This window comes from Pinus tabuliformis, chromosome 2_2, assembly GCF_031772625.1.
Source record: "Pinus tabuliformis cultivar Carrire ecotype Pingquan chromosome 2_2, CPIR1, whole genome shotgun sequence".
Taxonomy (NCBI): Eukaryota; Viridiplantae; Streptophyta; class Pinopsida; order Pinales; family Pinaceae; genus Pinus; species Pinus tabuliformis.
Window position 1 is genome coordinate 653,829,650 of NC_142300.1, and position 17,203 is coordinate 653,846,852.

The window sequence follows — 17,203 nt, forward strand, 5'->3', positions numbered from 1 at the left end:
AGTACTGGTCAGTCGTGCTGGTTGTGCCTATCGGTGTGAGTTTTCAGTTAGGCAGTCACTCTGGTTTTTGAGTTAAGAAAAATTAGAATTTCTCCCATTCCAGTGCCAGTGTGTCTTGACCCTCAGACTCTCTTCTTCCTCCCAAAAGTGACTAGGATGCTTTTTTTGCTTCATTTTCAATTGAATGAGTGAAAGAGTCTCGTTTGTTCTCTTATTTCGAGTGTCTCTTTTCTCATTCCGAGCATAGATTACATTGCTTGGTTTGTCGATTGAAGCTTTTATGTGTTTGGTTTGTTCGATTAAGGGAAGAAGTTTCTTTTAGTTTCATTTATCTTGCTTTGGATTTGATTGATGCTTGTTTGTTCGGAATTGTGAAAATTTTCATTTAAAGTGCTTTATGTGAAAGATTCATTTTGCATTTTATGAAAAGGAGAACATCATTCTAGTTTACTTAAGCGAAAATATTGCATTAGTAGCGTTATTGAGAAGCTAGAATTGCATCATCATAGGCATGGAAATGAAATGAAACTTATTTTGTTGTTAAGTGAAGATTAAGTGCATTTAAGACATATCCTAGTGAAAGATTTAATTCTTTGATTGTTGTACTAATTGTGTGCTCTCTATCCGTCAATTAGTGTTGATTTTCATCAAAGACAAAGATCTCTTTTCTCATATAGCTGCATGTAGAAGTTTTTTTCAGATGACAATGGTAGGGCCTTGTAATTGAAACCATTTCAAGATCAACCGTTAAAATTTATTGAATTAACCTAAGGAAGCATTGAAACTTAATGCTCACATTTAGTGGTCTAGGCTAGAGACATGTTCCGGCGCCTTTAAACCTAGCAACCGTTGTTCGCTTAGGCACTAGACAGCACTAGTATGGACTTGTGCTCCTCATACCATCGTGTCTATGAAGGGAGACCTCACTAGGTCTGCAATCCTTTATCCACAGGAAGCCGAGTCTGCCACCTTATAGACAGGATACACTGAACATAGTATTAGGGGTGATTGCCTGCCTGTACTTCTCAATTCGCCGGGAGGTATTTTGCAGTTCACAGTTACCTGGTAATCCTTTTCCATAGATTATTCGGAGTAGTCATTTTGGTGTTTTTGACTCGTTAAATTTAAAATATCATCGAGCACTTTTCCTTTCAAGCTCGTTAACTTCGAAAGCGACTAGAGCACCTTTTGCCCTTTTCTTGACTCTTAAAACATGAAAGGTAAAGTTTTGTTTCAGTTTTCTAAAATTAACTTCCCACAAAATATTCCTGGTTAAAGTTATATTCCTTAGTAATTCTTTAGGGTTGATTCCAATGGCAACGTTTCCAGAATCTACTAGTCAAGGATTTCCCTTGGATGGGAATCCTTGTCCTTTTCCTTCTTTTGGACACGCTGGTGCTCCTTATATGGAGACGTTGTCCCTTCCTGGGTTAACCATTGGTCTACCTATCTAGTTGTTTTCGACCTCGGTGATCCTGAGTGTCCTGACTCCTGCCCCGCCATCTCCTTCATTCGAATCACATCATGATGATTCTAAGGTTGACCCCTCACCTTCTTCCCCCATTTCTTCACCCTCCTCTTCTACTTCGCTTGGTGAAAGTTTGAAATCCAGTAACTAGGAGGCTAAGAAGAAGAAGAAGAAGAAGAAGAAGAAGAAGAAGAATAAGCGAGAGGCCAACCGTGCAGTTATTACTCCAAATGCACCCCCTGTCGACAAACCTTCTTATCCTTTGTGGAACGTAAAATTCCCTTGCAAGCTGTGTAAGGGTGACCATCTCCTTCGAGACTGTCCTGGCATTCCCAGAGTCTTAGAGGTATGGTATCAAGACCTGAACCGACCATCCCCGTTGACCTCTGGAGATCATGTCCATGCTACGCCTTCAACTAATGATGATAAGAAGAAGGGAAAGGTTAGACTCCCCTGTAGGTTATGTGAAGGAGAGCATCTTCTTCACCTTTGTCTTCTAATGGATAAAGCTTCCAAAGTTTTGGAAAACCTTGCAGCTCCTCAACCCCAACTTCCTGTCGGTTGTCAGAGGCTTTCTTCTAACCCTCTCCCGATTGGTAAAGAGATTGACTTGAATTCATCTCTTGCCCTTCCTGCTCTTCTTGAGCATGAATCTCTTGTGTCTATTATCGACCAACCATTGGTCGAAAAGTGTTTTGACTTGGCTCCACCTTCAGTGGTTCACTCTGTTCTCGAAGAGAGTGGTGATCATACAGCTCATGTTCTTCTTGTCTCCTCAGATTCTCATGAATCGAAGAGTGACCCTACCATCCCAGTTGCTCAGGAGAGTCCTTCTCCTATTCCTGTACAGCATGGGGGCAGTCATATGATGCCCCCACAAAGTAGTTCTGTCATTTCTTTCGATTGGCGTCACTTGACTGCTTTCTGCCTCCCATATTATGTGCCTTTCCATATCATAGTACAAGCCTATAATATGGTAGTGCATGGCACTATATTAGATGAAGTCACGTCTGTTAGCATCATGTCTTCTACTACTTGGCCAACTTTTGGCTCCCCACATCTTGTGCATGTCACTCAAAATCTGTTGGCCTTTAACAGAGGAACCAATCAGTCCTTAGGGATCCTTCCGAGGTTCCCTATTACTTTGGGAGGAAAGACCATCTATATAGACGTGATGGCAGCCCAAGGTCCATTAGATTTCAATCTTCTCCTTGGACGCGACTATGTTTATGTCATGGGAGCTCTTGTTTCTTCGCTTTTCCACGTGGTTTGTTTTCTGCATGAAGGGAGAATAGTGACCATTGATCAATTGTCATTCATTGGTCACTAGGCGTCTCCTTTGCAACCATCGTCCCCTATCGACCCTTGTTTGCAAGTAATACCTTCCTTGCCACAAGTCAATTATGTGGCTACCGATTCCATCTCTGCATCTGCTGATGATCACATAGATGGTATAGTACATTATGTACTGGGGGAATTGGAACCCGATTTGTCTTTGGTACCAAATGACATGTATTCTTCCCAGAGCGTGCTTCTTCCATCTAGTGGAGACCTCTTGGGAGTCATGTTCTCGTATGGTCCATGATCAAATTAATGAGGATAGTTATTTTTCTTTTGTCAACCTCGTTAAAAAATGAAATAACGTATGAGGATAGTTCCTGGTCTTGTGTTAACCTCGTTAAAAAATGAAACAAAGGGTGTGAGCATAGTTCGTTGTCTTGTGTCAAGCTCGTTAAAAAATGAAACAAGGTTCTCAAGGATAGTTCTTTTACTGTGTCAACATCATTAAAAAATGAAGCAACTCCCTTTTCCAAATCGAGTCTTTGATTAAGATCTCATAAAATCCCAGTCGAGTCTTTCCTGGATCTCGAAAGTGAACCTTCATTCCATTCACCTAGTTGACTGAAATGAAGCTTGGGGGGCATGTACCTGGATTGAGTCATTATGCTGGGGGCATGCCAACTTATAGCAAGCAGAGTTCTCCATGGTTCAAGCTTGTGTAAAAATGAACCCATGCCTAATTTACATCTCGTGATTGCCGTTTTTATCAGCTAATTTCTGCTAGATGAGCCTTGGTTGTTTCATTCCATTGCCACCATCTCTTTGGCCAATCATATGCTTTCACTTGGTTGTTTTTCCTTTCATGAGGGACCGCAACAATGAGTGGTTTTATTAGCCAAACTCTTGACCATTACATGTTTCGAGCAGTTCCACCATTGTCGTAACTAGTTGCTACTCTTTATACTACTCATTCCTCCAGAACGAGTCACCTTTAAGCTCTTTTCTGACTTGTAACAAATGAAAAGCTTACCGAGCATTTTTCCCTTTTGAGTCGTAAAAGAGAATAAAATGGGCGGTTCGCTTTCAAGCTCTTTTCCGACCCTTTAAACACGAAAAGATAGCCAAGCCTTTGTCATTTCGAACTCGTTAACAGATGTGAAACGTCGTGCACCCAGTATATGTTTACCCCTTTTTCGGGCTGGGATGCACTATTTACGAAAAAGGTACTCCTTGACTGAAATGATCAAGCGGTTCTCTCAAGTATCGTTTTCTACCTTTTCGGGTTCGAGAGACACAAATGTACGAAAAGGGACCATGTGGAGTTTTCTTTTCCGTGTCTTTTTCAAACTCTCTAAACATGAAAAAGATACCGAGTTATACCTTTGTCAGACTCATTAAAATATTAAACGACATCGGATTCGTCACCATGATGAACATGAGCTTCTCCTTCCTAGGGCTTGTTAAACTTACTAGGTCGGATTCGTCTAAAGGATGAACTTACAGTGCAAGCATATGCTATCCCCTTCAAGCTTGCAATTAAAAAATAATTTGGGTAGCTGGCAGAAATGGTGGGGGGAAATTTGGAAATCCAATCAGTTGTGTTCGTAGCTTACTCTTGAACATGACACTTTCTGCTTCGTGTCAGGTTGAGATATCCTCCTTTTTTATCGTTGCCCTTCCTAGGCTGGGCCATTCATTTTTTTCCTTCCATTTGATCTCTATCACGTCATCATAACCACCGATCATATGGATTTAAAAGCTACCAAACTTCTAGTCGTGTCGCCAATATGTTCAAGAGTTGTCCTTCTGCAATTACACTTACCCCTGATTCTCTGTATCATTCGAAATCATTTTGCATCCATTTGTCTCGTGTCGATATTGTGGGATACATTATGGCCCTCCTTTGACATGATCACTTCTTGTCGACTTTTGCTCATTATCCAGGAAGTTGACCAAGAGACTCCCTTCCAGTACCTTAGAGCTTGCATGCCCTAATGGCAAGTTCTTCGCACTCGATGACAAGCTCACATCATTGGCTTTCGATCAAGTTATTTCACGGATGTTCGACTTCAGTTCCTCTATTCACATTCCGTGAACTGTGTTGATAGTACCTTGAGGACCATTGTCATTATTGGTGGTTTCTCTCATGCTTGTTACAGTTTACATCATTGGCTGGTAATCAAGCGATTTTCTAGCATGTTCGACGTCAACAAATCTATTCACATGTTAGAATTTGTACTTTGATCCGGTCATGTTGGAGCGCAAGACCCTGGGCTCAGTTTACAAACGTCTACGTTGCAAGGCGGTGTGACAGGATTATGTTGATATACATGTCTCTCTTAGATGGATGGATGCGACCATACCATGATTTATCATATGTGATCCTTCTCATTATTGGATGGTTGCGACCATACCTTGGTTTCGATATGATCCTCTTTATCGGATGGCTGCGCCCATGCTTAGATCCATTTACATGATCATTCTATGGATGGTTGCGTCCATGCCATGATTCATGTATCATTTGACAGAGTTTTCAGTTATGTATATGTATCTGTACTTGCTTGCAGGTTTTCCGATGACAGACTCCGGTTCCCCGCACTGATTCATAAAGCATTTCATCCCTCACTCTAGTTCGACCTTCACGCTTTAGGGGGAATTTGTTACACAACATTTTGTCACTGTCCCTATACTCCCCATTCCTTGATCCTGGAGGACCTCTACAGTGAACCCTACATGCTTTCCCTTCATGAAGAAACTCCCATTGTATCCCTCTTCATGAGCAAAACAATTCCCTTTTGCACCATTTCCTAAAAATCTTCTGTTTTTCCCAGTTTACAAGACCAGTGCTAATGACCCTTGTCCTCCTCGCGCTGATATGTAGGGATTAACATTGTCCCTAGTGCCAACCAGAGTGACTGAGCTTTATTTTAGTTGCACCAATCCTCTTTTGGAAAGTTTTTTAAATAAGGAGCCGAAGCTTCCAGCTTTAGAAGCTTCGTAACAAAAATCTGGTAAATGGTTGAGCTGGATGGAGTTGAGGATGTTAGTTTGGGATCCTTTCCCCTATAAGGATGGAACTACCTCAAGAGATAAGACCTTCTCCCATGAGAAGAGGAACCATCTCCCATCCATTCATGCTATATAAACCTCCCTTTTTCCCAAGCACAAGCTAGTGTTGTAGTGTTAATGTTGGTGTGCTAGTGCTAATTAAGTTTGGAGTAAACAACAAGCTATTCATAGTTGTAGCTCTCTAGTTGTGTGAGGGAGAAGTGTGAATTTGGTTTAGTGTGAAGCCTAAAGGGAAGAGCCTTAAAACTATCATTATTGAGGCCATCATGGAATGCTAACAAAAGTGTGTGGGAACCTGGTTTTGTCAGAGGAGAAAAAAAACATTAAGAGAATGCTTGTAATCTCTTATTGATTTAATATATTTGCAACTATTGATTGATTTCCTACATAATGTGTCATCTCACATGTTTATGGCTTAATGTTTCTTAACTTGTTGAGTAGGTTGAATTACAATTTGTCTATTATCACGATTGTTGTTTGTTGTTGTTTAATTGTTTCAGGTGTTTGAAGAAGGAAACGGGAAATAGCTGGAGCGAGCAAGCAAGGTCATCACCAAACGGGATAAGCGTACTAAGAGGTAGGCCCTATTAATTCATTCTAACCTAAGGAAATCTTCCATAGAATATCTTGTTAGTGGCTAGACCTGCTATCGGGCTAGAGGAATTGTTTGTGTCCGCACTCATAATTTTACTTCACCACACTTATATTGTCCTAGAATTGATTTACTTGGCATGTGTGTGTTATCTGATCTAACCCTAGTATAATTGAAATGATTGTGTGTCTAACTCTTATTTGATATTATTGAGAAGTTGACTTTGACCAACACATGACATGATATATATTTGCATGATGATGAAATATAGGAATATTTATGGATACGTCCTTTTGGTTGAAGTCCTAGGTTGGTCTAGGTCAAATGTATTTATGTTATTGGACATATGATATGATTATGTATGGTTATGATTTCCTATATATGTGTTGACCTAGTCATTGATGGTCATGAGTGTTAGGATTCAATGAAATTCCTTGTCTGAGATTCTTGGATCATGATATTTGGAAATCTAGGGTGTTATAACTAAACCCTAGTGAAGTTAAAATTGTCTGGTATGTGTGATATAACAATATCAAATCTATTAAGTGATTATTGAATATGAAAATCTAGGGTTTTACAGTTAAATCCTAATAGTGACATTGTCTAATCTGTGTAAAGTAACAATTTGAGATCTACGTATTTGATGATTGTTGAGATTATGGAATTATAGGGTTTTGGAGTTGAACCTTAGTTGAAGTAGAAATCTCCAATGAATATATGATTTGTGAAGTAATTCTTGAAATTTGATTTTTTTGGTTGAGATTGATGATTGATCATAAATCTAGGGTTTGCAACTAACCCTAGTAGAAGTTGGTCAGATTAATGACTAATTGATGGTTGATTAAAAATATAGGAGTTGTAATTAACCCTAGTGGAAGTTGGTTAGGTTAATGACTAAGATGTGATTGAATGTGATTGATTATCTTGTATGAAATCTAGGATTTGCATGAACCCCCAGTGAGAAGTCTGTATTTTCAAAGATTGTTAGATGCTTTGTAGAAATATAATTTGAATTGTTTCTAGGGTTTTCTATATGTTGTAGTAAGGTATGTCATGCCTTTGGAAGACACATTGAAACCCTAGATGGAATGAATGTTGTTATGAAGTAGTCTAGGGTGTATGATAAATTCCCTAGCAAGATGTTTAAAAGTATATGTCTCTTGTTTAAAATTCCGGGTATTTGATTTGTATAAATATGAAATGCTTCCATGATTTTGATATGGCTAACTTCATGCTTTTATAGATTTGGTTATACTTGTTATCTAAGCTGTGCAGGTACACAATCTTCAACTTGGTGAAAATGCTTGATGTTACAACCATGATGAGGATGATAGTAACTCTGATGAAATGTTTGGAAGCCACGAAAGATTCTCCTATGTTGAAAAGAAAGAAGCTGATCTCCCAGTGGAAGAATGAATATAGGAGATCTCCCTAAGATTAAGAGGGAGTCCAGATAAAGAGGTGCTTTCTGGTTAAGAGGGAGTGACACATATCATTCCTTGCTTCATGTGTCATGCACTAGACCAGGACTAACAATCATAAGTCTGAGTGAAGGCCATGAGAAGGAAAAGGAAAAGCAGGATTTGATTGAAGAATATGTCATTTCATATGAAGTAGGAAGAAAAATGAATGATAGAGGAATCTTTTGTTAAAGATTCGATTGACAGTCCTACTATGGAAAGTTGAGAAGCAAAATCTGTTGTCTGTAAGACACCAAAGGTTTTTATTTGATTATGTACATGTGAAAGTATATTATTAATTGGGGTTGTGTTTGTACAGGTGAATATCTCGAAGGTTTTGATAGCATGTTGGTCACCAATCAGTTTGGTTGGAAGAGAATGGACATTCTTGATCTGCTGGATCAAGGAGTGTTGAGGCTTTGCGAGTGAAGAATTTCCCGGGAAACATATGGTTGGCACTTTGTGCTGATGTCTAGGTCCTCAAGTTGGAAAGGTGGTGTTGGTTATTGAGCTCTGTTTTGGATACACACCTAGTTTTTTGGGTTCATGGTTAGCAAGTAAGCTTGAGGGTACCTAAAGGGGCTGAAATATTGAGTCCATCTTAGTCTCACCTAGAGAGATTTCCTTGGTTAGGAATCTAGTCCTTGGCATTGTAGTGCCTATACTATTTGGATAGATTACCCTGGTCAAGAATATAGTCCATGGCATTGCGATGCCTAAAGTTCTTCATGGTTCATATAGTCTGATATCTTCCATTGTATATGTACATTATGAATACCTCCCTAGTTAAGAGGGAGTGTTGGAAAATGTAACTATGTTCAGTCTTCAATAATGTACTTGAGTAAGCCCCAAGGGTTAGCTCAACTGGTCAAATAAGTGCCTCGCCGTTCGAGAGGTCACAGGGTCAATTCTCCTCGAAGCCCTTGGGGTTAGGCCTAGCTATTAGCCATGGGGCTTGATACCCTTGATCAAGCTCATATATTTCTGTGGATGTAGCGGCCACCTAGTGACCGCGGGTGTCCGTGAACCACGCGTGAAAAAAAAAAAATGTACTTGAGTCATCTTGTAATGAACTTGTTAAAAGAATAAAGGAAAATATTTTATTATTATTATTATTGTGACTTATTAAAGCATGGGTTTCATGCTTGGGTCACCATGTTTTAGGTCAAAGTCCCCATTGAGGACTTCTAGGATTTATTCTGAGTCTACAGAATTATTGTACATTTAAAGAGACCCTTCTTGGGCTTTTGAATCATGTAAAAAGGTTTAGTATTGAGTCAAATATGAATTATGGAACCTCCACACCATGTTGGCCTAAGACCCTATTCAACCCCACAAGAAGCCTATAAAAGGAAGGACATCGAATTCATTTGGAACATCACTTCTCATCAAGTTAAAATTCATTTTACTGGGCAAAAGTGTGAAAATCTCTTGTTGTTGCGAAGAAGTGTGAAGTTCTATTGTAGCCCGGAAAGTCTATTGTTGGGAAGCCGAAGTGAATGCGAGTTTGGGTGAGTCTAAGGAGACAAGGAAAATCAAAATTTTGGTGGTGGTCTATCTCTGTTTCATGCTCTAGATTGGGAGATCGAAGTCTTCCTAGTTGGACTGTTGCTGGACTCTATCAGTTGCTGCAAGTTGTTGAGAAGAGGTAAAACGTGTGGAGGGAAGGTCTTGTATTGGTATAGGGTGAATAGTCTCAAAGAATATTATTGAAAGGAAGAATTATCTTGACTAGGTTTTCCCCTCGTGGGGGGTTTTGCCCTGGCACGTGCCTAAATCTTGTGTCTATTTTTTATGTGTTGCTGCTTTTGGTAATTGCTTTATGAACTAAAGAAGGAAGATATAAAGAATCGTAATAATAAGAAACATCACAAGTAATTATCAAGATCAAGAAAATCTTTACTGCCTTTCTGATTTTCCAACAAAGAGTTGATCAACTTCACTAATTTGTATCGGGTAGTTGTGGGAGATGAAGATTATGTGGAATATAGAGATCATGTGAAATTTTTTTCTAAGACCATCAATGATGATTAAAAAACAATAGCATAGACGTAGCGCAACCCTATCGGAGTCCTCTGGAGGCTAGGAAGAAATCTGTGGGAGTATCATTTATCATTATGGCAAAGGAGGCAAACTTTATGCATGATTTGATCCATTTTATCATTATGATGCCAAGACCAATTTTTTGCATAATCATCCAAGGTAGTTCCCAATCCATGCAATCAAAAGCTTTAGTAAGATCAATCTTCATGAGACAGGAATCCATAAGGACAGTGTTGATGGAATGTATAACTTCCTGTGCTATAACAACCACATCATGAATATGGCGATGTTCTAAGCATCCAAACCGTTCAACAGATATATGTTTAGACAGGAAATGTTTAAGGTGATTTGCTTTGGGTTTTGAAATCAATTTATAAATAACATTGCAAATTGATATTGGTCATAGTATGTAAAATAAACATGATTAGAAACCTTTGGAATGACGGAGACAAAGGCGACATGTGTTGCACCAGAGACCCATCCAAGGCATCTGGAATCTTTGACCATCTCAGTGAGCTTTTCAAACATAATGTCCTGGAAATGGAGGAAAATTTCGATAGTCCATCCATCTGGACCACGACTTTTACCTATGCCTAGTGCTTTTAATATAAGTTGAACTTTTTTCTTGGTGACATGGTGTTCCATTTGATAGTTGTCCTCCACACCAGTCAATGTGGGGAAGAGATCACAAAGGTCCAATTGTTTGTTGAAGGGAACTTGTTCCTTGGACCAATATATATTACTGAAGTAGCTCATTACCTCCCCTTTGATGTCATTTTGTGAAGATATTTGTACTCCATATTAAGATTCAATGCTCCAAATAGAGTTTTTTGGATGCCTCATGGTAACTTGTTTGTGGAATAATTTGTTATTTTTGTCCCCTTCTTCAACCCACATATTTCGACTCTTTTGTTGTAGTTCTTCAACTTAGCGGAGGAGAATTTGGGATCTTCATAGTTCCAAATCGAGGATCTCATTCTTGTGTGTTTCTGAAAAGTATTTTGGGTCTGTAGGATCCTCCAATATTTTGACCAGTTTATCTATCATGATTAATTCCTTAATCAAATCCCTTTTCTTTTTCCTAGCCCATTGTCTTACATTTTCCTTTAGAGCTCTCAATTTACAATTAATTTTGTCCATTTTCCATGGAGCAGAGTCTTCATAAGGTGTCTGCCATAACGAGCGGACAAGTTCAATAAAATATGGCTCCTTCAACCATAAATGGTTGAATTTGAAAGGAGGGGAATTTTGATGTTGAACCGTAGTGCAATTCACCAGGATGGGAAAGTGATTTGATATTTTCTATGGGAGGATACTCAAATGCAAGTCATTTAGTTTGTTGGTTGTAGATTCTTGTACATAAAATCGATCTAGTCGCTTTGTTATGCCCTGCCTGCCCCATCTTCCATTTCTCCATGTAGGTTCTATGGGCTTTGGTTTGATATCTCGAAGACCTTTTTGCTTGAAGACATCATTAAAGAAATTACGTAGTTGATCTGGACGACAAAGGGACTCCCAAATTTTCAAGGAGTCGATAGAGAATTTGAAGTCACTAGCCAATATCAATGAATTGAGATCTATAAAACCACTATAATTAGTTTTTTTTCCAAAAATACTTCTTATTTGGGTAGGGAGCATATACATTGATAATACAAAGATGTGTTTTTGTGCCTTGCCGACTGCCAAAGGTTATTACTCCCACTGAGGTATTGTATGCCTTAAATTTGTAAATTTATGGGTTCCACATCACAGCCAAACCCCTAGATAAACAATTTGCACTGATTGCACATACATGCCATTTTGTACAAATCTGTAACATAAATCCCCACGCCTTTTCCCTGCAAGTGATTGTTTCTCGAAGAAGTACTATTCCAGGGTTGTAGATAACTATGATATTTTTCAGGAACTGTATTTTCCGAGCCGATCCCGAACCCTAGACGTTTAGGGAATTTATTGTCATTAAGGAAGGTCAAATTCGGGAGATTCTACTCTAAGGACCAGAGATTTTGGGAGATCCACATCCAAGTGGCCAACCCAAAAGATGGCAAGTACATGGGACCAGGTGACTAAAGTATCTTGGAAATGTTCCAATAAAGATTTGATGGGGGAAGGGTAGAGTTTGAGATTTTTTTATATTTAGTCCCTTTCTTCCTTCTAGTGGTGACATTCTTACGAGAGACTGGGCTAGTATTAATATGATGGTTATTAAAGAAGGATTTTTTAATAGTCAGTGGCTCCATAGTATTTTGAGTCTCTCTGCCAAGAACCTCTAGCTCCATGCCTTCTAAGAAATGGGAGAAAGTTCGATCATAGGGAGCCCTAAATTTAATGGGGGAGGAGAAATATGGATCAATAGTGGTTTGGTTCACAGGAGGAGGGGAAATAGACCTTGTGTTATGTTTTAAGAGTGTCGATAGAGGATTGGGCGGAGCAGAAGGCAATGTGGTCTAAATTAAAAGAGTCGATAAAGGCTTTATAATTTTAAGGGAAGATGATTTAATAATCATATTAATGTGTGAAGTGGATGACGTGGGACAGAGCACCGACCAAGATGTATAGAGAGGCACTGAGAGAGAGGAGATTTTTAGTTAGGGGAATTTGGTTTGGTTGGGGGAAGTGATATATTGTGGGGTGATGTTATTCTAAGGTAGAAAAAAGGGAGGAAGAATACTTGACCTGACATGAAATTTAGTTGAGTAGTCCTTAAAGGTTGTTCTTCTCCAAGCTGTAAAAGAGGACCTTGATGGTTGAGTGGATCTACTATGTCTCTCAGGGCAGTCACACATAATATATCCCATCCCATGGAAATAAAGACATCTAAATGGGACTGCCTAGTATTCTATAATTTGTTTGCGTGAACATGGTCCACAATAAAGGTCAATTTTTGCTAGGAGACCCCCTAAAAGTGTTCTTTTTACCAGGACATAGGAAGTGTGTTTGGTCATACCTCCAAGGCTTCCTTCATCAAGGTAGTAAAATATACCAATTAAATTAGAAATATCTGTTATTACTTTCCTAGTCCATAGCTCCAATAGAAGTCGTGGGAGTTTGACCCAGAGGATGTTCCTCCGCGACATGTCAATGGTTGGATCGAAACTGAAAGATCATCTTTGAAGGGATGAATATACATGTCCTTTGACCCAAGGATTAGCTGCAATGGGTTTTGCGTCCTCAGGAGATAGGAAATGGAAGGAATACCATCCATTTTGTAATGCAAATGATACAGGGACGATAATTGAGTAAAGGGAACCACCAAGTATTCGTTTATTTTTTCATTTGAACTCCATTTAGCATGTAGAAGACCCAATGACCAACCAGAGCTTGATTTTTTAATTTGATGTATTCTTCCTAGTATCCCTCAACTTTGATGATCAGACCATGTGTCTGTTGAGTGACATTAATTCCCTCATGTTTACGAGAAAAGGGGAGCTTTCATGGGAGAGGATCCACATTGTTGTGAGGATCGGGTAGTGATATCTTTTCATGCTCCAAATATGCATCCAGTGTTTTGACCTAGTGTATTATTCCTCTGCCTATATTGTTACTTCGATCAACTTCATAATCTATGGGGAGGAAGGTCGAATTAGTAAGTCATCCATTAGCGAGAGAGCAATAACGATCCAAACAATCAGAATTTGAGCTAGTGTTTAAGTGGACCAGTCGAAATTGTTAAAATAACCCTATTGTCCCTTGACTTTGTTCAAACTAGATTCATCTAAATACTACAACATTCAATAACAACACGTCCATCAAATATAAGAATGAAATCAATCCATCCAATCTAGTTTTGAGCGGATGCATAGGTGGACCATGTTGCAAAATCAGAAAGGCAAAAAGATTTTCTTTACGATGGTAATTACTTGTGATATTTTTATGTTCTTATTAATTTTCTTTGTGTTCTTGTTTTACCTTAGTTCATCAAGTAATGATCAAAACCATAACAAGAAGATCAATGACACTAGATGTAGGTGGACAACCAGGGAAAAACCCCTATCTAGGGGAAAACCTAGTCAACAACTCTTCCTTTAATAGTTTCATGAGATGATCCAAGACTCCTTGACCTAAATACAGACTTCCCCCAATCACAAAGTCAACCCTTCCCTTATTTTACAGATGATAACCATCCAGTAATAACTTCGAGCTAGTAGCAACAACAATTTTTCGACCTAGAATTAGCAACGCTTCAATCTTGAAGCAACAACAAAAACTCAACCTTGAAGCAACAACACTTCGACCTATAAGCAACAACAGAAACTCGACCTTGATGCAATAGTAGAGACTTTGACCTTCCAACAGTAGCCCAATAACTTCACATGTGTGAGAGAGAGATGACCCAAAAAATTCGATTTTATTCTCCAACAGTCATCCTTCTACTTCTCCTGCAATTTCGTATTCTTATGCTTCCCTTTCTTGAATATCAAACTTGTGTGAGATATCCTTCAGATGAATTGAACTTCTCTTTACTTATAACCTCTTCTGTGGGACGAATTACCCTAATGTAGGCTGACTTGATCAGGTAATGGCCGACTTGGTGTGGAGATGACAAATGACTTATTTGACTCAATAAAATTTATTTTTACATGATTCAAAAGCCCAATAAAGGTCCCATAAAATGGACAATGACTCGAATGACCCAAGAATAAAACCCATGCTTCAATAAGTCATAATTAGAATAATAATAATAAAATAATTTTCTTTCTTTTGATAAATACAATTCATTATGACTCGAATACAATTATGAATACCGAACCTAGTTACATTCTTTAAGGCTCCCTCTTAACTAGGGAGGTATTCATAGTTACAAATATATATACAAGTACATGGAAGATCTCAAATTACATGAACCATGAAGAGTTTATGCACACACAATGCCACAAACTAGATTCTTGACTAGGGAAATCTATCCGAGTGGGATTAATATGGACTAAAGCTTTCTTTTACTCTAGGTACCATCAAGCTTACTTGTTAAACATCAACCCAGGGAACTAGGTGTGTAATGCAACTTCAGAGCTCTATGACCAATGCCACACTCCCTACTTCAAGAACTAGTCATCAACACACCGACTGGCCAAATGTCCTCCCAGGCATACACGATGCCTCAACAGTCCCCATTATTCAAATAGGTAATGAATCTCTTCCAGTTAAACACATCGGTAACATCCAACATGAAAAACATGCTTCCAAAAACTTCAAGAGATTTACCTATACAAACACAACCCTAATCAATAACAATCTTTCAAATACACGTAAGTAAACACAAACCTTCAAGGTCTTCAATCATCTCGATGTTTTTTCACAATTTATCATGGTAAGATTCAGAGGCTTCCTAAACAAATATTGATAGAAGGTTCCTCAACCATACAACTTCCTTTCCTACTTCACATGTAGTAACATACTCTATAATTGGATCCCACTTTCCTTCTTTCAGCAACACCTCAATATACATTCTCCAATTTCTTCTTCAAGATATCCATTATGACTATAATATGCCCTGCTTCTCAAGTAGGGAGATACACCCTTTCTTTTATCCATGCTCCATCTTAACTTAGGGAGATCAACTATTTTCTATGACATCAGAGAATATTTCATGGATTCAATCCTTCTTATCATAGTCATCTTGATCATCATCATAACTTATGCTTTCCAGTCAAGTCAACTTTTCTTACGAATATCTTCAACATCTTGAATATTATGTACCTGCATAACTTAAACAAGAAGTACAACCAAATATATATATAGAAGCATGAAGTTAACTATATAGAAATCATAAAATAATGGAAGCATTAGACTTTAGATATCAAATACCTAAACTTAGTTAGGTTTGTAATCAACAAGAAACACATATTTCTATACATCAACTTCATGCTCAGTTTTTGTTGTTGTTGTTACAAACCCTAGATAACATCATTTAAAGTAACTCAATCAAGATATTAGTCTCAATATTTCCTTCAGAGATATGACAAACTCTTCTATGACATATTGGAAACCCTAGAAGTAATTCAAACAAGTAATGCATCAAACAACTTTAGAATTCATATGTTATATTTCTACTAGGATTTAATGAAAACCCTAGATTCCATTTTGAGATACTAAACAAAACTAATCACAACATAATCTAATACCACCCTAGATTTTATCATCACAAACATATCCTAGAATATCAAACTTCTACTAGGGTTTAATTACAAACCCTAGAACTATGATCATCAACAATATACATATCTAGGATTTCATAATCATGCACATATCATAGCAATGTTTATCAAACAAACCCAAGAAACAAATATCAATACATTAAAGTTAGACATATAAAACCTTTGATCAGACTAGGGTTTTGTTGAGACAAGCAAACATACACCTAGGGCTTCATTCCTAGCAGCTAACTCTAGATATTATAAGGGTTTTGCTCATAAACCCTAATTTACCAAAAACTCTAAAGATCTAGGATTTCAATATACAACAAACCCTAAAGGACTAAGGTTTCTATTGTTGGGTGTGTGTTATATTATTTCCAAGACTAGCCCCAAGAAATTTTTTTTGGACCCTATATTAGATGGTGTTATCTAGGTAAATCCTCTTTGCGGACAAAGACGATCCCTCTAGCCCAATGATTGGGACTAGCAACCTACGTGACAATCTACAAGACACTTTCCTAAATTACAATCGAAATGGGATAAGAGGAAGATGGCATGCCTCTTTTTGATGCTATAACGCACTCCTTTGTTGAAGATATCGAGTCACTTTCTCCTCAGGTTCAACTCTACTGCTCATAGCGTTTGGGTACCTACACAAGAGATCAAAGACACAACAAAACATACAAGTACAACAAGCATAATCGAAAGTAATCCACTTAACAGATCAAGGAGCATTAAGATAAATGATGCATTAACACAAACATTTATGGAAAGTGAACCAACAGTTGTATATATTAATGAAATAAAGGAGGAAGCATACAACCAAGCCTTGATGTCAATAAGATCTCCTTGAGTGAATTTCCAAGTCCAAGCTCAAGCTCTCTAAGCACTCCTTCTCCAAGCCAAATGAGTAGCATGTAGGCACTATCTCAGCATAAGGGTGCAAATAATCAAATACCAACCATTTGGGAATGGGAGAGGATGAATATATAGGCAGGGAAAGGGAGTTAGGATCTCTCCAAAGATAGGAGAAGGCCCTCATCTCAAGGAGGTAGCTCATAGGGATAAGATCAAAGGGAAATATTGGGAGAATTCGACCACATCCACATCGAACAACCTCTAGCTCGTCATTTTGGAAGCCTCTAGATCACGAAGC